General features: G+C 35.6%; 1 pseudogene; it reads right to left on the reverse strand.

The window, feature by feature from the left end:
• Nucleotides 1-678: 678 nt before the first annotated feature.
• On the reverse strand, nucleotides 679-20,338 carry LOC133759238 (olfactory receptor 10J3-like; annotated as a pseudogene).
• Between the last annotated feature and the right edge of the window lie 1,345 nt (nucleotides 20,339-21,683).

The raw sequence follows: 21,683 nt of genomic DNA on the forward strand, positions 1-21,683 counted from the left end.
TCAGTGCTTAACATGGAGTTGGTCCTCTGTACATAAAATCAAGCTAAAAATGAACCATAATGAAGAAGGAGATGGAGAGGGAGAGGGAGGTGGCATGCAAGTCGGGATGGGAGGGTGGGTATGGGGGAAAGAACCACTGTATTCCTAAAGTTGTATCTATGAAAAATGTATTCATTTAATAAAAATTTTAAAAAAGAATTGTAGGACTAAAAATTATTAATATTTCTTGTAGAAATAATGTAAGAATACTCAACTCAAGTTTCTTATTTAATTTAAAGCTACACAGACCAGTCAATAACAGTCATTAATTAAAACAGATAAATTAAAAGTACATAAATTTTGTAAAATATAATCTAAGGATAGGGGAATTCTGATAATATATATTTTGTATATCAATTTCTTCTTTTTTTCTAAAACTCTACTAACTTCAAATTAGGGATAAAACAGATTCAAATCTATAGCAAGAAAATAGGAGATGATAGCAAGTGACAGCTCAGCAAAATTTTGATTTTTGAAAAATAAATTACTGAGTCTTTATTGACTGCTGTGTGACTTAACATATACGATAAAGCTGATCTAAGTGTGAGGCAAAGAAAACTAAAATATGAAATTAAAACCCCGAATACCAGAAGTATTCAGGAGATGGTAGAAAGTATCTCTGAACATAAAAATGTACAATTAGTCTGACAAAATGAGATGTTTGAAAATTTTAAGAATTTCACAACCAAAATGAGCAAAAGGCTGGATGATCACTTTCTGCAGAAACTTGTAAAGATGAAGTGGGGTAATGGTGAGGTGTATTAATTTATAAATGAGGAAAACCAGACCCCTACTTCTCACCATCTACAAAAATATAGTCAAAATAGATTAAAGTTCTAAATGGTAAGACCTGAAATTATGAAATTATGCTAGAAGAAAACACAGGGGAATGTTCAGGACATTGGAATGGGTCAGAATTTTTTTGGATCAGAAAACAAAATCACAGGAAACAAAAGCAAAAATAGACAAATGGGATTCTTTCAAGAGAAAGACCTCCATCACAATGAAGAAAATGATCAACAAAGTGAAGACACAATCTACATAATGGGAGGCATATTTGCAACCTCTGGTTCTGCCAAGGGGTTAATAATCAGAATACATAAAGAACTCAAAAAGGGGCTGATGCTATGGCCTAGCAGGTAAAGCCGCCACCTACAATGCCGGCATCCTAGCTGCTCAACTTCTGATCCAGCTCTCTGCTATGGCCTGAGAAAGCAGTAGAAGATGGCCCAAGTCCTTGGGTCCCTGCACCCTCCTAGGAGACCCCTAGGAGGCTCCTGGCTCCTGGCTTCGGATTGGCACAGCTCCAGCCATTGTGGCCAATTGGGGAGTGAACCAGTGGATGGAAGACCTTTTTCTCTCTCTGCTTCTCCTTCTTTCTCTGTGTAACTCTGACTTTCAAATAAATATATAAATCTTTTAAAAAACTCAAAATATAATAATTAAGGGGTGGAAGGGGGAGAAAAAATCCAATTGAAGTGGGCGGTAGATTAAAAATAGATACTTCTCAAAGGAAGAGATACAGTTGGCTAACAAGTAAATGAAAATATGAAAAGTATCACTATCAGGGAAATGCAAATCAGAACCAAATGAGATGTTACCTCACTCGTTTGATTAAGTATTGTCAAAAAGACTAAAGATAATAAATGCTAGTGACGATTTAGAGAAAAGAAAACTCTGTTACACTGTTGGTGGGAATTTAAGTTAGTACTTCCATCATTGAAAACTAAAACTAGAATTACCATATGATCCAGGCACTACATTATTGGGTATATATCCAAGGGAAATGAAATCATTGTTGAAGACACATCTGCACTTTCTTATTTATTGCACTATTAACAATAGCCAAGAAACGGAAGCAACCTAAGTGCCTATCAAGCAATGAATGAATAAACAAAATGTGGTACCTACAGAAAATGGAATACTATTCAGCTAAAAATGAAGGAAGCCTTGTCATTTTCAGCAACATGGTCATCACATTAAGTGAAATAAGCCATGTACAGAAAGGCAAGTACCATGATCCCATTCATATGTGGAATCTATAATATTTGATTTCATAAAATTTAAAAGTATAATAATAGTTACTTCAGATAGGAATGTAAGGGAGAGTGACAGATGGGGAATGGTTGGTTAATGGATGCTTAGATAGCAGTAGGAAGTTTTGACATTCAATTGCACAGTAGGGGGACTATAGATATTGATCATGTACTGTATGTTTCTCTAAAAACACTGGAAGGAAAATTTTTAATGTTTTCACCAAAATGAAATCTTAACATTTGAAAGATAAATATGTTTACCCTTCTTGGACATTATGAAGTGAAGACATATATAGACACATTTAAGGGTACCCCTTAAAATGCATAACTTTTAATGTAACAATTAAAATATTTTTAACCATGTGATTTTTTCATATCAATGTGAAATTAATACAAAAACAGATTCAATGTAGTTTATAGAAATAATTCTAAAAATATAATAAGATTCTCTCCCTTCCTGCCTCATAACTCTCTTTCCCTCCCTCTCTTTCCCTTCCTTCCTTTTTTTTTTTGAAGATATATTTATTTATTGAAATATAGAGTTACAGAGAGTGAGAGAGAGGGATTCCATTTGCTGGTTCACTCCCCAACGGCCAAGGCTGTAGACTGAAGACAGGAGCCAAGAGCTTCTTCTGGGTCTCCTACATGAGTGCAGAGGCCCAAGGACTTGGGCCATCTTTTGCTGCTTTCCCAGGCTCATTAGCAGGAAGCTGGATCAGAAGTGGGGCAGCCAGAATTCACAAGGAGTGCCAGCACTGCAGGCCATGGCTTAACCTGCTGTGCCACAGTGCCAACCCCTCACTTTCTTTCTAAAATAAAATTTTTGAAAAAGGTAGTAGAAAGGTAGAAGAACCTCACAGGATACAGACAATCAGGCTTATAACTCCCAAATAGGAAACTAGAGGATTTTTCTCTTGTGAATTTAAGTATTTTAAAAAAAAAAACCTCACAAGTCTGGGTGGTTCAATGTCCTAAATTGAATAAAGTAAGTTTACCTTAATAAAACTATCACATTGACCCATCTTTATCACCCTGGTAAATAAATCTCAATGATGCATGTATCTCTCACCATGCACACACACATGCACACATACACACACACAGAGCTTTCAAACAACTAGTTAGTACACCATTCTTAATTGTGATTAGATTCACAAGAATCACCGAGAATTTGAAGAAACTCACTAACGTAAAAAGTGGCATAAACATAATAAATAACAAAGAAACAGAGAAATCAGATATAGTGCAGGGTATGCATTAAATTATTTCAAAAGATACATACTGAACAATTTCTAGAATGATATGACAAGCTAATATGGGTGAAATTAAAACAGTGCTCTATAAAAGCCAAGTTCTGAAAAGAGGAAGGGATTTTACAAATTAAACATGAATCAGCAGAGACAATGTGAGGGGAAAATGACAGAATAGGGAGTACCAGCAATCTGTCTCCCTTCCTAGAAAACAACTGCACTGACAGAGTCTGCCCAGTGTAACAATTTGAAACTCTGGATGGTATTCAAGGCTTGCAAATTCCAGGGTGGAAAACATGAACTGTAAATTGCCATTAATTCTCATCAATATCATCTTTTAGCACAGGTGGAGCTACCCATTCTCTACCACCAGGCACCTGGAAGATAGCTGTGCATATGTGCCTGGAACAACCTTTACACTGTTTGCAGGTGCCAGGGTTACCCAGCACTGCAAATATCAGAGATTTGTGCTCTAATCAGGTGGTTCTTTCTGATCAAAGACATGAAGACAAAGAAGTGAGCATCTACTGTTGTTGATTTATCTTCCCTTGGTCTTGGTGAACCTCTCCCCCTCCAGATGACATGGAGTTTAAAGAGCTAGTACCTTACTTTTTCTTTTTCCTTTCTTGGGAGGCAAACTTTAGGACATTCAAAAGCAACTGCATATACAGAAAAGAGTATTATAATGTGACCATGTATGCCTAGGGAAAGGTGTAGGATCAGAAAAATAAATTGATAAGACATTAAACCTAAGGCAGATCCTTGGAATAAAATCTACAATGACCCCAAAGCAAGGCAAGACAAAAACAAAGACAAAACAGCAAATCCTGCAGAAGGGAAAAACTGATTTCCAGAGTTAACAATAGTATTAACCATATGTCCAGTTTTCAGCACAAAAAATTAAGGCAATACTAAGAAATAGGAAAATGTATGCCATTCAAAGAAAGAAATTGATCAATATAAACCAGCCCTGGAAGGAAAATCTTTGTTTTCATCAAAATGAAATCTTAACATTTGAAAGATAAATATGTTTACCCTTTTGGGACATTATGAAGTGAATACATATATAGACACATTTAAGGGTACCCTATAAAATGCATAACTTTTGTGAACTTATAGTTTATAGAAATAAACAGATCAAATAGACAAAATCTTTAAAAGTTTTCTTAATGATAATTAACTAAAGGAGGCAGTGCAGAAAGTCAGAAAAAAATATAAGAAAAAATAAAAATATTAGTAAAAAGAAGATCTTAAAATAAAGCATAAAGAAATTTTGAAGCTGAAAAATAAAATAACTGAACTGAAAAATTCACCACAGAGATTTAAGGTCAGATTTGAGCAGGTGACAAAAATAATGAGTGAACTTAAACACAGGACAAAAGAAATGATCAGTCTTAGGATAGAAAAAATAATAATAAAGATAAAGAGACTTTAAGAAGCCTGTGAAACATCATCAAGCAGATGAATATATTCTTAGTGGGAGTTTTAGAGGAAAATAAAAAGAGAATGGGCTAAAGAAAGTATTTGAGCAATAGTGACTGACAATTCACAAACATGATTAAAAGCATGAATCTAAAGAAACAGGAAGCTTAGGGGTTGGTACTGTGGCATAATAGGCTAAGCCTCCACTTGCAGCACCGACACCCCATATGGACGCTGGTTCAAGTCCCAGCTGCTCTGCTTCCAATTTAGCATCCTGTTAATGACCTGGGAAAGCAGTAGAAGATGGTCCAAGTGCTTGGGCCCCTGTACCCATGTCAGAGATCCAGAAGAAGCTCCTGGCTCCTAGCTTCAGATCGACTCAGCTCGGCCATTGTGGTCATGTGGTGAGTGAACCTGCAGATGGAAGATCTTTCTCTCTGCCTCTCCCTCTCTCTGTCTGTAACTCTACCTCTCAAATAAATAAATTTTTTTTAAAAAAGAAAGGAAGCTTAATAAACTCTAAGTACAATAACTCAAAGAAATAAATACCAAGACAATTAATAATCAAACCTTCAAATCCCAAGCAGAGAGAATATTGAAAACAAAAAGAGGAAAACTACTTATCACATGTAAGTTATACTCAACAAGATTATCATCAGATTCAATAGAAACTTTGGAGGTCAAAGGGCTTGGGCCAATGTATTCAAAGTGCTAATTGAAAAAACAAACACCAACCAAGAATTCTGCATATCATAAAACTATCCTCCGTAGTGAGTTGTAATATGGTGAGACAGTCAAAATGTGTTAACTTGAGTCTCTCTTCACCTTCTTATAAAGTCACTAATAACCTTTGACCTCATCCTCATCATGTCATCTAGTCCTAATTGTCTCTCTAAGGTTCCATCTCAAAATATCATTAACATGGATGTAGGGATTAAGTTTCCAGCAGAAGAAATTTTTGATGACACAATCAAACCACAACAATCTCAAATGAATTTTGATGTAGGTATCAAGATTATTCAACCAGTAAAAACTGTCTTTTCAAGAAATGGTTCTGGGAAAACTGGATGTTCACATACAAAACGGTGAAGTTATAACGTTACCTAATATTATATTCAAAAATTAACTTGATTTTTATATTTAACTTGGCAACCTAAATAAAACTATTATAAGAACACAAAGGGGAAATATTTCACAACACTGCATTTTGCAATGACTTCATGGATATGACACCAAAGGCAAAGGCAACAAAAGAAAAATAGAGAAATTGATATCTGAGATTTTTAAAAATTTGTATGCCAAAAGACAACTACAGTTTAAAAAACATACAGAATGGGTAAATATTTTAAAATAATTTACCCACAAAAGATATTAAATCCAGAAAACATGAAGAACTCCTAAAATTTAAGCAACAACAAGAAAGACATGGAAGAGGCAGGGGAATATCCAGGTTGGAATTAAAGGAAAGAGCCATATAGATAGCTGTCCACATGGGTCAGTAAAGGAAAAATTGAGCAAAATTTGAAGGAAAAAACCAGAGAGCTCCTAAAGGACTGGCTCCATGAAAAGAAAAATAAAGAGATGCCTGATATTATAAAACTTAACAGAGGAAAGCTTTTTTAGTTTCATTGTTTAATAGAGATAGAATTACAGCATAATATGAATCATTTGTGAGTAACATTCATTTAATCATTATTAAATACTAAAAAATGACAACAAAGGACTAGGGCCAAGGCAAATTTTGAGTATGTGTGTGTGTTTGTGTCGCTCTGTGTGTGTTTGTGTAGTAGCTAGATAATAAAGTTAGAAATGGGTAGGATTATTGAAAATGGTAGAGTTATGGTTAAATTTATGTGTCAAATTGACTGGGCCATCGTGTCTGGATATTGGGCAAGCAAAATTCTGGGTGTTTCTGTGGGGGATGTTTAGATGAGATTAATATTTAAATCAGTGCGTCCTTCAAGAGAGCAGAACCACTCCCATAATGTGAGTGGGCCAGTTGAAGGCTCAAAGCAAGCACAGAGGTTGACCTCTCTCCTCTCTGAGCAAGCAGCGGTTCTTCCAGCACACAGCCTTGAGGCTTAAACGGCCACATTGTCTCCAGCTGTAGCTTTGGCTTTACCAGTGTCTACAATCTCATGAGCCAATTCCTTAACAGAAATATGGTTTTCTGGAAAACTGGTAGCTCATAGGCAGCAGAGAAAATTGTAGGGAAGGAGAGGTCAACTTCTCCCTTTTTATATTTCCCAGTAATTGAGTTTTTAAACTGTGTATATCCTATTTCTAGAAAATAAATGTAAAACATTTTTAAAAAGTTAAGGAGATGATCATTAGGTGAATAGGTAGAAAAGTAAAATTTTCAAGATAGTATAGAAAAAATGGAGCATGAAAAAATGATTAATCAAATTAAAGACTAAAAATGAGAGGACTAAAATAAGGAGAAATAGTAAAAAATAAAACTCAAAATTAGAAGACATAAGCTTATATTAATTACATAAATATCAGTTAAGTTGAAATTTAAGGAGAATAAAACAGTCAACTGGTATGCATCTAACATCCAAGTTTCAATGTAAGTCAAACAAATTCTAACAAAATGACATTGTATATTCATTTAAGATACATTAACAAACATTTAATAGAAACTGATAGAGTATATAATATGTAAAGAAATTTAAAAAGTCCATAAAGGGTGATAATTACACAATTTTAAAAACTTGTTTTAAAATTATTTTCATATAATACTTTTTCATAAAATTATTTTTAAATTTTTAAAATTATTTTTATTTATTTGAGAGGCAGAGAGATGGATGGAAGGAGAAAGAGAAAGAGAGAAACAGAAAGCTCCTATTCACCATTTCACATCCTAAATGCCTACAGAAACTGGGAATTAGGACTAAGTTGAGACTGAATTGGGACTGAGGTTGGGAGCTGAGAACACTATCTAGGTCTCCCATTCTGAGCAGGAACTCTGCCTCCCAGGGTCGGCACTGGTAGAGAGCTGGAGTATGAATTGAATGCAGACACTCAGATGTGGGACACAGGGGTGTCCATCATTAGGTTAAACATACACTCCTTTTCACAAAAGTTTTACCAAATTAAAGAGAATCTCAACAAATTTCATCACATATGAACTTGTTTCACATTCAGTGTAATAAATTTAGAAAGCAACCACAAAACTGGCCAAATTTCATTCCTGTGACCTCCCCCACCACCACTTCCCATACATACACAAATGCAAAAATACACTGTAAAAAAAATCATGAGTGTAAGAGGAAATGAAGACTTTAAAAACTATAAATTTTTTGGAATTCAAAAATCAAAAATTCATACTAGCAAAATTAAATAAATTTATTGAAAGCAACATAAAATAATTTATAATAATAAATTCAGTTATTAGAAGTTAATATAAAAATGAGCTACTTTTTAATTAAAGAACCCAGAAAAAAGGCTGTAAGTTCAAAGAAAAACTAAAAGATAATTATAGTATATAAATCAATGTAATAATAAATAATTAGAGCTAAAAAATAACTAAACAATCCTTAAAATAGGTCTTGAAAGTGCCATTAAAATGCCAGTCTTTGGGAGATATAATTGAAAGCAAAAGTGAAAATTATAACCTATAGTAATAGTTCAAAAGAAATAGGGACATAACTATTAAAAATGAAATTTAAAAAATTATAAGACAGCACGAAAATTTTTAAATCAATAAGTTTGAAAATCTACTTACTAAATTAGGGTCATTTGCTTTTTTTACTTTTAAAACTTCTTATCTGGTAAAGTGTTAAACCTTTTTGCTGTAATATAATTTTAAAATATATTATGTCAGAAACTAGAAAATAAGAAAGAGGGTGGGAGGGAGAGAGGGGAGCACAGGAAGGAATGGAATATTATTAGGTTCTTAGAAATTGTATTTACAAACCACATTGAATCTGTTAAAAAATTATAACTAAATAAGATCGGCATTGGTGAACTCAAGAGGCTTCCATAGCCTTGGCAGCTCATGACAAGAGCCTCGGGTGATTACTGACGTCATAAATAAAAGTGTTAATTGTTAAATCAACAATGGGAGTCACTGTGCACCTGCTCCCCATGTAGGATCTCTGTCCTTAATATGTTGTACTGTGCGAATTAATGGTAAAATTACTACTCAAACAGTACTCTATACTTTGTGTGTCTGTGTGATAGCAGTCTGTTGAAATCTTTACTTAGTATATACTAAGTTGATCTTCTGTATATAAAGATAATTGGAAATGAATCTTGAAGAATGGGATGAGAGAGGGAGTGGGAGATGGGATGGAGAGGGAGTAGGAGATGGTATGCTTTGTGGGTGGGAGGGAGGTAATGGGGGAAAGCCTCTATAATTCAAAAGTCATACTTTGGAAATTTATATTTATTAAATAAAAGTTGAAAAAAATTAAGAAAATGAAAGTTATGTTAAATATATAATTTAATGAATATATAAAATTATGAAATTTGAGATAATTATAAAATGATCAGACTAATAAGGAAAACCCAAAAGGAGGAAAATGATAATAAAGAATACCTTATGTTCAAGAGAAAGACATGAGAACAGATGGTTGTATAGGTTACTTCACCAAAACTTTAAGGGAAGATAAGCATTTTTTTAATGTCTTAAAGAAAGAGGAGAATCTAACCAACTAAAATCATTAGATCACTAGACTCAAAAACTTTGGTCAAACCCAAAATTAAGAATTAACTTTATATTTCAGTAAAAGCAAATATTCTATCTTAACAAAAAGGGACCTATAATTTAAAACAGCGTGTCCACATTGTGTTTCATCTGGAAATACAAGAAAATTCAACCTTAGGGTAATTTAAAAAATTGATCACATGATTATTTCAAAGTAATCAAATGCAAATCCATGAAATTAGAGACATCTATACATGACATGTATGAACATTTTCACATGAAATTGAGATTTTAAAGAGAAATCAAAATGAAATATTGGAAATGAAGTATTCAATAGAAGAAATAAAAAATGTGGTGAGAAGCCTTAAAGCAGAATCAGTGTGGCAGAAGAAAGAATATCCAGGTTAGAAGACAAATCTCTGAAGTTTTACAGTCAGAAAAAAAAAAAGAAATTATAAAACTAAAAAACAGTGTTGGAAATTTCTGGGATACTATCAAACGATCCACTATATGGGTCTTAGGAGTTCCTGAAGGCATGCAAAGAGAGAATGGATTACAAGGCCTTTTTTAGTGAAATAATTACAGAAAACTTCCCTCATTTGGAGAAAGAAAGGGACATCCAAGTACAGGAGCACATAGAACTCCTAATAGCCAAGACCAGAAAAGACACATGACATGTTATAGTAAAACTCTCCACAGGAAAACATAAAGAAAAGATTCTAAACTGTGCTCAAGAGAAATGCCAGGTTACTTTCAGAGGATCTCCCATTAGACATCCAGCTGACTTCTCATCAGAAACCCTACAAGCTAAGAGAGACTGTCAAGATATATTCCAAGTCTTAAGAGAAGAAAAAAAAAAAACTGTCAACCCAGAATATTGTACCCTGCAAAGCTCTCATTTATGAATGAAGGTGAAACAAAGACCTTCCCTAACAAACAGAAATTGAAGGAATTTGTCACCACTTGTCCAGCCTTACAAAAGATGCTTAAGGATGTGCTACACACAGATATATGAAAGAAGGTGAAGGCAGAAAAACTCCCAGTAAAAGAACAAAGGAAGTCCAAAGTAAACAATAGGAACATTTATGGAAAAACAGCAGGGAAATTGAACTTACTCTGGTTTTTCTTCTGTAGATCCCTAGATTTCAGAATATCCTATTACTGGAAATTAAGCCACATATTATGGCAATCTGCTTTTGCATATTTTTAAAAAGAGAACTCTGGTTATATTGGACCAGCTTTTTTTTTTTCTTCTCTTCTTACATACCATTTGTGTGATTACAGTGGGAAGTCTTAGTCCTTATGTCTTTGGACAGAAGAATGCATGTTATTTTAAACGGATTATTCTCTGTCTTTGAAGCTCAGTCTGTAAGTGTGTTGTTGCCACAAAAGCAAATACTTGGGTTTGCATTACTTGAATATTTGAAAACTGAAATTGATAAAATACATTATGTAATGAATTAGGTTTTTACTTCTGGATAAAATTAGAAATGAAATAACAATTTGAACTACCTATAAGATGACAATAATGACAGCGCTTATGAGCACTGAGAACCCTTTTGTGTCTGAGGCATCCAAAGTTCAAGTATTTACTAGATTTTTCTCCTGAAATCCTCCTCTTCTTTTCTGTGCTTCCTGCATTTACTCTTACTACTGCTGCTGTAAAACGGCAGGGTTAAAGTGTCATTATACCTGCGTTCATTATGAATCCCATAGCTTTCTAGTTAGGGAAAAAACAGTCTCAAAAATACTCTTAGTGTCATTTTTTTGGGTTAATAGATGACCCACTAGTGATATTTAAATACCTTTAATCATTTTAATAATGTGTCTATAAAAATTTAAAACACTACATACTGTATTTGATCTAGTTAGTGCAGAATAAGTATTAAAGAAAAAGCTAGCTTATTGAGACTGTAGATGTTCCATTAGTTAAATGTCAAAATTTCTAACAAAGGAACGTTCAGAAATAGGTTGAGACCAGGCAGTATCCACTAAACTAGCTCCTGTGACATGGAAAGGAACCCTGGAAGCAGCGGAGGACACGTGAGGGCATTTACCTGCTATGGTCGTGCTTGTGTTGTGCTCCTACTTACATACAGGTAGTAACACACTGACATTTTTATTGTCCAGTAGTCTGGAGTAGTCCTGCACTTATCTGCACTAAAATAACTATAAATTAATGGAATCAGCGAAGAAGAAACTTTACGACTGTACTGTATTTGGGAGCTTTTGTACAGCTAGGTAAAGTTTCCATTGATACAAAGTATTTGGAATTTAAAATTCAATTTTATAATGAAGAAAATATGACATTATTCCATGTGCTTAAATGATAACTTGCTTATTGAGTTTCAGAAGAAAAAAATATGAAATGAGGAATTGTCACTGCATTAACTATAATGTTAAATTGTAAAGTTGTAGCATAAAGCTTAAATCTGTGTTTCTCAAATGTGAACCATAGTAGTCTATACTGCTTGGATATCCTGTAAGTGCTACAAATAGTCTCAGCACTGAACATGTATTGATACTTCTCAAATGAACCCAACCTTTGATGTAGCTGTTTTGACCTGCCTCAGAAAGTATCTGAGTGTCTGTGAATTGGTTAATCTGTTTGGTAATGAAAATACTTCCTGTCTTCTTGTTGTTGTTGTTCCATATTTTCATGTTTAAATTTGAATTTTTACATTTTTACTACCATTAATTTAAGAACAATTTGTTCAATGGTTTAAATGGAGTTGTCAGTGAAGAAACTTGAATGCAGCCTTATTCATGTAACTACTTAACTAAAAACTACACTTTGTGTTCTGTGTTCATACACTTTTAATGATCTGAATTTCTGTTTAAATATAAGTGATGAAATGTAGGCTTTGTTTCTGTTTAATAAGGCTTTTTACCATTGATTAAATGTGGAATGTAAAAACAACTGAAAGACAAAAAACATAAAACATTAAATATGAATCCAATACCCAATTGATTCATAAACATTATCCAAACTAAGACAGGAAATTGCTTTACTTTATCCATGAATAGCTATCTTAACTTTAAATCAGGATCAGGCCTGCATTAGTATTTAGTCTATCCTTTAAGACATCATTTAAAATTCCCAGAGTTTGAGTCCCAGCTCTGCCTCCCAATTTCAGCTTCTGGCCATTGCAGACCCCGGAGGGCAGCCAGTAATGACCCAAGTGTTTGGGTTCCTGAGAACCACACAAGAGACCTGGATCACACTTCTGACTCCAGACTCTGATCTTGGCCCAACCACTTACTGTCATTTGGGGAGTGAACTAATAAATGGGAGTAGTGAATGGTAGCTCTCTGTCTCTCAATTTCTCTGCCAAACAATTCAAAATCAACCCTGTAGACTCATAATCCTGAATCCAGCAATATTTCTACTCCTACACATATATTCAAAAGAAATGAAAACTCTTCACCCAGAAACCTGTAGATGAGTGTTCATAGTGCCATTATATTCATAATAGTTATAAATTGGAAATGAATTTGTTACCTAATGAATCTCTTGCAAAATATATCAATGTGAAAGAATATTATTCATCAGGGCCGGTGCTGTGGCATAGCGGGTAAAGCCGCTGCTTGTAGTGCCGACATCCCATATGGGCGTTTGTTCAAGTCTCAGCTGCTCCACTTCCAATCCATCTCTCTGCTATGGCCTAAGAAAGCAGTAGAAGATGCCCCAGGTGCTTGGGACCCTGCACCTGCATAGGAGACCCAGAGAAGCTCCTGGCTTTGGATTAGCCCAGCTCCAGCTGTTGCAGCCAACTGGGGAATTGGATGGAAGACTTCTCTCTTTCTCTCTCTCTCTCTCTCTCTCTCTTTTCCTCTCCTTTTCTCTCTGTGTAACTCTGACTTTCAAATAAATAAATAAATCCTTTTTTTTTGACAGATAGAGTTAGACAGTGAGAGAGAGAGACAGAGAGAAAGGTCTTCATTCCATTGGTTCACCCCCCAAATGGCCGCTATGGCCGGCGCACCTTACCGATCTGAAGCCAGGAGCCAGGTTCTTCCTCCTGGTCTCCCATGCGAGTGCAGGGCCCAAGCACTTGGGCCATCCTCCACTGCCTTTCCGGGCCACAGCAGAGAGCTGGACTGGAAGCGGAGCAACCGGGACAGAACCAGCACCCCAACCGGGACTAGAACCCGGAGTACTGGTGCCGCAGGCAGAGGATTAGCCCAGTGAGCCTTGGCGCTGGCCCAAATAAATAAATAAATCTTTTTTAAAAAGAATATTATTTATCAATGAAATGGAGAAATACATGCATAGGCTACAATATGGATAAACCTTGAAAACATTATGTCAAGTGAAAGAAGTCTTTCACAAAAGATCATATGTCATATGATTTTATTTATATGAAATATCCAGAGAGACAAATCCACAAAAATGCAAAGTGGATTAGTGCTTGACAATGGCCGAGGGCAGAGGAAAAATGGAGCATGACTGCTCATGCACACAGGGAGACTTGTGGGGTGATAAAAATGGTCTAAAACCAGGTAGTGCTAATGGTTATTCAACTTTGAATATACTGAAAACAATTGAACTAAGACATACTTAGAAACATTCCATGAAGAATGGACACTCTCTACAACAAACTATGTTGGGAAATTGGATTTCCACATGCAGAAATTTGTAACATAGGGCCAGCACTGCTGTGGAGTAGGTTGAGCCTCCTCCTGTGGCACTGGCCTCCCATGTGGGTGCTGGTTCCCGTCCTGGCTACTTGTTTTCCTATCCAGCTCTTTGCTAATGGCCTGGGAAAGCAGTGCAAGATAGCCCAAGTGTTTGGACCCTGAACTCATGCGGGAGACCTGGAAGAACACCCGGATCCTGGCTTCTGATGGGCTCAGCTCCAGCCTTCGCGGTCATTTGGGGAGTGAATCAGTAGATGTAAGACCTTTCTCTCTGTTTCTCCCTCTCTCTCTCTGTAATTCTGCCTCTCAAATACATAAATAAATCTTAAAAAAAAGAACTTTGCAACAAGACCCCAACTTAATACCTTATACAAAAATCAATTTAAAAAATGGATCAAGGATCTAAATGTAAGACTTGACATTATAAAGCTACTGTAGGAAAATAGAGGAAATACTACAAGACATGGGCAAAGGCAATGACTTTTTGGATAAGATCCCCCGAACAGGGAATTAAACCAAACAGACACATGAGATTGTGTCAAACTAAGCAGCTTCTCTATAGCAAAGGAAACAATAAAATTAAGATGTGTTGTCTACTGTGAAGTGATGCTATAACTAGTACTGAAACAGTATTTTTACACTTTGTGTTTCTGTGTGGGTTCAAACTGATGAAATCTTTACTAAGTATATGCAGAATCGATCTTCTGTATATAAAGATAATTGGAAATGAAAAAACCTGGTGTTAAATTGGAAATTGCATAGAAAATTAATTAATTTTTAAAAAATATCATGTAGGATCTCTGTCTTTAATGTGCTGTACACTGTTATTTAATGCTATAACTAGTATTCCAACAGTATTTTTTTACTTTGTGTTGCTATGTGGGGGCAAATTGTTGAAATCTTTACTTAATATATACTGAACTGATCTTCTGTATATAAAGAGAATTGAAAATGAATCTTGATGTGAATGGAAGGGAAGAGGGAGCTGGAAAGGGGAGGGTTGCGGGTGGGAGGGAAGTTATGGGAGGGGGGAAGCCAATGTAATTCATAAGCTGTACTTTGGAAATTTATATTCATTAAATAAAAGTTTTTAATAAAAAAAAGAAAAAAGCAACAGGAGAGAAAAATACCTGCAAACTATGCATCACATAAAGGAATATTAACCAGAATATATAAGGATCTCAAGAAATTCTACAACTAGAACAAAAAAAAAGAAATGAGCAAAGAATATTAAAAGACACATTCAAAAAATGAAATAAAAATGGCTAAAAAAATCACATAAAAATGTTCAGGGTCATTAACCATTGGGAAAGGTCAAATAAAAAACATAATGAGGTATCATCTCACTTCAGTCAAAATGGCTATTATCTGAAAATGAACAAACAACAAATGCTGGCAACAATATGGAAAGAAGGAAATGATAATATACTATTGGTGCAAATGCAAATTAACACAACAATTAAAATAACATGGGAATTCCTCAGAAAACTAACGAGTCTACCATGTGACCCAGTTATCCCACTTCTGGGAATATATCCAGAGGAAATGAAGTCAGTATATGAATGAGATAACTGTACTCTCATATTCATTACAGTCCTAGTCACAGTAATAAAGATATGGAATCAACTGAGATGTTCATCAACTGATGACTGGATAAAGAATATGTGGTATATAAATAGAATAGAATATTAGCGAGCCTTAAAAAGGAATAAACATTTGAAACAAAATACATGGAACTGGAGATCATTATGCTAAGTGAAATAAGCCAGACACAGAAAGATAAATCCCACTTGTTTTCTGTCCTATGTGGAAGTTAATATATGTAGAAGGGGTATTAAAAAGTGAGGATGCTATATTATTTGGTATATGGGTAGTAACAAATGTCTTTACTGAATTACTTTACTCTATGATTCTTGTCACAAATCCCATGTTATGTGATATTAATATTTCAACTTGCAAGAAAAATATTATGCATGTGTATATACATAATATTTACATTTAAGTGAATATGACAAAAATGTTTTTAAAAGTTGCATCTAAAAATTAATGTTCAAAGGGTGATTTTTCACATTATGTGAATTATATCTCAGTAAAGCTACTATTCTTTGGAAATATCTCATGTAGAATAACTACAAAATACCCAAGCACCTTATAAAACAAAAAGATCTTTCCACAAAAATTATGTAACTCTATGGAAGAACATAAAAGTAAAGCTGCATAAATGAAGCACATTCATTGAAAGAAAAATTCAAGAATGCAGGGATTTCAACTTCTACCAAATCAATCTACAAATCCAGGATAATTCCCCCAAAATATCTCAATAAGATGTTTTATGAATGCAATAAGTAATTGTAATTGTAATTCAGACATATAATTTCTTTTTTACAAGTATTTATTGAATAGTTATACCAAAGCAAGCATTATTAAAGTTTTTAGAGGTTCAGAAATCAAAATGATAAATAACATCACTACTTTCACATGGCTTAAAGTATAGTAATATACTATAGTAATATAGTAATATAATATAGTAATATATATTACTATACTTAAAGTATAGTAATATATAGAAAGGACTATTTTGGAAAAATACTACAATGGGATTTTTGATATACCAATCATGATGTATATCATCAGTATAAATTAAGTAAAATAGAATAAAGTTGACACAAAATTGCTAAAATAGATCCAGATACAAAACACAATATAAAAAAGTAGGTATATAAAATATACTAATTCAGTATATGACAATAATAAAGAGAATATAATTAAACATACATTGCTTAAAGGCAAAACATGAAGTTCCCTTTTAATAGGCTTTTTAAAAAATAAAATGCTCTATTTCTTATCCATTTTTTATTTTCTTTTTCAAATTACACATGGATTATATTTGTACAACAACCCTATATTAAACCTATTGTTTTCCTTTTGGGGGCAATTTGTTTGGAAATCATTTTTAAAAATTTAACTAGTATAAAGAGAACAGATTTTATAGATGCAATTCTAAGAAGACAACCATGCTTCCTTCCCTCCTTCTCGCCCAAGCTTAACCTCCCTCTTCACCTCCATCCTTTTCCTTAATTTAATTTTTATAAAAACACAAGTTCAATCCACTCTATAATCACAGACATAATGTACCACTAACCATAATATTCAACAAGTAAAAGTAGAAAGACCACAATTCCACAGGTGTATAAACAAGAGCTAAAAGAAAATCAAATCAGAAAATGTCCATTTCATTCTTTTACATTGTTTTGTGTTCTAAATTAACTACCACATGTAAAAGAAAGCATATGATATTTGCAAAAGACAGGATTTCATTCTTTATTATTGCTGAGTAATATTCCACAGACAGAGAGAACTCCCATCAGCTGGTCCACTTACCAACTTCCTTGAATTGCCATCTTCTACAACTTTCCTAGGAAAAGCACAAGGAAGCTGGATCATGAGTGGAGCAGTTACAATGCAAACCGGTGCTCATATGGGATGCTGGCACCTCAGGTTTACCATGCCACAATGCCAATCCTAAGTTGGTTTTTTTTTTTTTTTTTTTTTTTTTTTTGACAGGCAGAGTGGATAGTGAGAGAGAGAGACAGAGAGAAAGGTCTTCCTTTTTGCCGTTGGTTCACCCTCCAATGGCCGCTGCAGCCGGCGCATTGCGCCGATCCAAAGCCAGGAGCCAGGCGCTTCTCCTGGTCTCCCATGCAGGTGCAGGGCCTAAGGACTTGGGCCATCCTCCACTGTCTTCCCGGGCCATAGCAGAGAGCTGGCCTGGAAGAGGGGCAACCGGGATAGAATCCAGCACCCCAACCAGGACTAGAACCCGGTGTGCCAGCGCTGCAAGGCGGAGGATTAGCCTGTTAAGCCACGGCGCCGGCCCAATCCTAAGTATTTTCTTCCTTGATTCCAGAAAAGAACCACCAGAGTCAGAACAGGGAAAATAACATCATGATCACTATATTTGTTAGCTCATAATAGGAAGATATGCTAGGCATGGAAGCCAATAGGGTTAATAACCATGACTTCTACCTGAACATGTATAAATGTGTGCCTCCAGCTCTGGGAAGAATTTGGGATAAATCTTATTCACATGCCACAGTGAGGATCTATAGTATTGACTCCCACCTTATAATAACTCAAAAACCTGTACATTTTAAGCACTTCCTTGACCAGACCTGAGTTCAGGAAAGTAGAGATTTTCTAGATAATAACAGTGTCTTCATCTTTTCAGACATTCTAGGAATGAATAAAGACTCTGGAAAACAACTTGGCATTATTTGTTTCCAGGACATATCCTTTTCATTCCTGCAGTCAGAGTTGCAATATACAATTTTGCAGCTTATACAGTGCATGGCAGCGCCACGTCCGAGGGAGTCCCATTTTCATCTGAGATATCATATATCTATGATACTTTGCTGGGAAAGGGGAGTAAAGTTATTGTAATTTCTGTCAGACGTGTCTAGAAGAAGGTATTTTTTCCTTTAAGATGCACAAAAGTACCCTAAAGTAAGAGTTCTTCTTACACCATTCATTAAAGACCTTGACTTTGCTCAAGAAGTTTCTGTGTAACCCTTTCATTAGAAAGATCAAGAGACAATTATAGGAAACCTAGATACAAATTCTGATTGTGCAGCCATTCATGAGCCTGGGTAAATCAGTTCTCCTTACATGTGCCTAAGTTTCTTCATTTATGAGACAGGGATGATCACTGTTGTCCTGACAGCTCTACAGCGTTCACTGAGAAGTATGTGAAATCCTGTTTGTAATCATTTCTTAGAAACTATAGAGTGGTGTACAAATAGAAAGAAATTTATTATCAGTCTTATTGAAGTCCCACCTTTTTACTCCATGGTATTGGTGGCACAGGACATGAGGTAGCACTATGGAGGAGAATGGCATGGGCTCTCTGGATTCACAATGATACCTACACACCAGTGAAACAGAAACCATAAACTTGTTCCGAACTTCACAAATCTGCTTCTCAGAGCGCGCACTGTGGGATTCAGCAGGGGAGGGATGACGATGATGCAGGTCACTGAGATGAATCTATCCTGCCCTAGAGAACTCTGGGACTTAGGCTTAAGATAGATGAGGGAGACAATATCCATAATGAGTGAGGGCAACCATTAGATAGGACACAGAGGCGGCAAACTCTAAGCTGAAGGTGGTTCCAACTCTAAGCTGAAGCAGTCTTTTTTTTTTTTAAAGATTTATTTATTTATTTGAAAGTCAGAATTATTACACAGAAAGAAGAGAGGCAGAGAGAGAGAGAGAGAGAGAGAGGTCTTCCATCCGCTGGTTCACTCTCCAATTGGCCGCAACGACCAGAGCTGTGCCAATCCAAAGCCACGAGCCAGGAGCTTCTTCTGGGTCTCCCATGCGGGTGCAGGGGCCCAGGGACTTGGGCCATCTTCTACTCCTTTCCCAGGCCATAGCAGAGAGCTGGATCAGAAGTGGAGTAGCGGGTCTCAAACCAGCGCCCATAAGGGATGCTGGCACTTCAGGCCAGGTCTTTAATCCACTGCACCACAACACCAGCCCCTGAAGCAGTCTTAAGGATGGTGGAGATGATGGGACATAGGAGATGAAGACCACGCCCATGGGTAGGGCAAAGAAACAAACATGGGAACAAGGTGATTATCTCCTTGAGAGTGGTGTCTGTACAGGCCAGCTTCAACTGGGTCTCACATTACAGAAATGGGAGACAACAAAGACATCACAGAATTGCAGGCCAGACACAGATACTGCCTGGATGATTGTCATGCCAAGGTCAATTCCCAGTATCCAGATGCCAAGTGGACATAGAGATGTCATACCCATGATGACTGAATACCATAGAGTTGCAGATGACCACATAATGGTAATATTCCATGGCAGCGAGTAGGAAGCTGTTGTTTAAGCTAAAAGTGACACAGAAGAACTGGGTGACACAGTCATGAATGTCAATGGACTTGTGAAGAATCTAGAAAGAATTTGACAAATGATGGCCAAAGTTTAGCAGATCTTGGAGATGACTGGCATATTTGGGAAGAAGTTTATGGGAGTAGGGAGGTGTTGGTCTGGGTAAATTATTGTTAATGATGCTTTCTAATGAAGTGAGCTACTACAGAGTGAACAAAATTAGAAGGATAAACAAGAGGATAAGGATGATATCATGGAGATAACTATAGGATGGTATGGAAACATAAAGGATGGGCACCTGAGTCAGTTTTAGGGTTAGAGAATACTATGAGGAAGGCACTATCCAAGATGGTGAAGGAAAGGTGAATGATGTACATCAAGTAACATGAATCTTGTAGCATCGAGTTAGAGAGATAAGTGTTCATCAGATCCAGATGAAGCAGTATGACAATTACTAGAGCATAGTGGTTAAGTATGAAGATGCTGGAGCCAAAGACCCCAACAATTAATTCTTGCTTCACCTCAGACAAAATCTGAACCTCTGTGTAACTCACTTCTGTAATATATAAAATAGATAGTAGTATTTAACTCATAAAAATACTGTGACACTGACATGAATTAAGCACAAATTACCGAGAAAGGAGTCTGTCACATAGCAACATCCCAAAAATACACTAACCAAAATTATTTCCATTGTCTTTATTATGGGAGATCAAGTCATGTTTAGGGAATGAAGACTGTCTCTGAATGAGTCTGGGGCCATGAAGTTCATAGCAGCTTTAAAGAAACCGAGTCTCCGCGACCTACCATAAGAAGGAAAGAGAAATCCAGCTATGACCTTGTTGAAAATGACTTGATGTGTGGGATTTTCCAAAATACCAAGATTGAGTTGTATTGAACTGAATGTGTCATCATGTACTTCCTAATATTATGTGAGTTGAATGAATGTGTATTAGCTCTGTTCACACCATTCATAATCGTGTTGAAGTGAATCACATCCCTTCTATGCTTCTGCCACTGCAGACTCCACTCCACTTATCAGGCTACTTGTGTCGTGGAGCCCTTGCCACTCTAGGGCACTTCTTCACTTCTTCTCTGAAACTCCCCTGGTAGAGTCGATGAAAGATTCACCTGCACTGCATGCGGCTGCCCAAGGATTTATTTGGTGATTCTTTCTTTTGTTTCTTACTGTTATCTGATTAAATTCGTCTCTTTTATTTTTAACTTTAAAGGCTTGTATACTTCCGAATAAATCTGTTTTAACTTAAAAATCCCACTTCTTTCATAAGTAACTCAGAAACTTTGTGCTTTAACCATAATGTAAGCCTTCTTTTTCTAATGCGTTATTTTTGCATTTTATCACTGAAACTTATCCACTGTTCCCTAGGAACTACAAAGAGGTTTCTGCCATTTACTTCCATTGACTTAATATCTTCAAAAACTTTGAGAAGCTTATTCATTTCCATTTAAATAAATAACCATGTATCTTTACATTTATTATCTGTAATCTATATGTGAAAGACAAAAGTTCCTAATTATGTTAATGGCTCAATGATTGGAGAAAAAGCTTTTCCAACTTTTGAAACCAAAAACACATTATTGTCTTTCTTTATGTAGTGTAGTAAATTGTTCATAAAACCTCTTAAAGAGTATGTCTCACTTATACAAGTTGTGTAGCTTTTCTCCTTTAGGTGATGCTCCATGTTTCTATGTTGTATTGCAGAGACCTACTCCTTCTCACTGCCA

This window comes from Lepus europaeus, chromosome 5 (genome assembly GCF_033115175.1).
Source record: "Lepus europaeus isolate LE1 chromosome 5, mLepTim1.pri, whole genome shotgun sequence".
Lineage (NCBI taxonomy): Eukaryota > Metazoa > Chordata > Mammalia > Lagomorpha > Leporidae > Lepus > Lepus europaeus.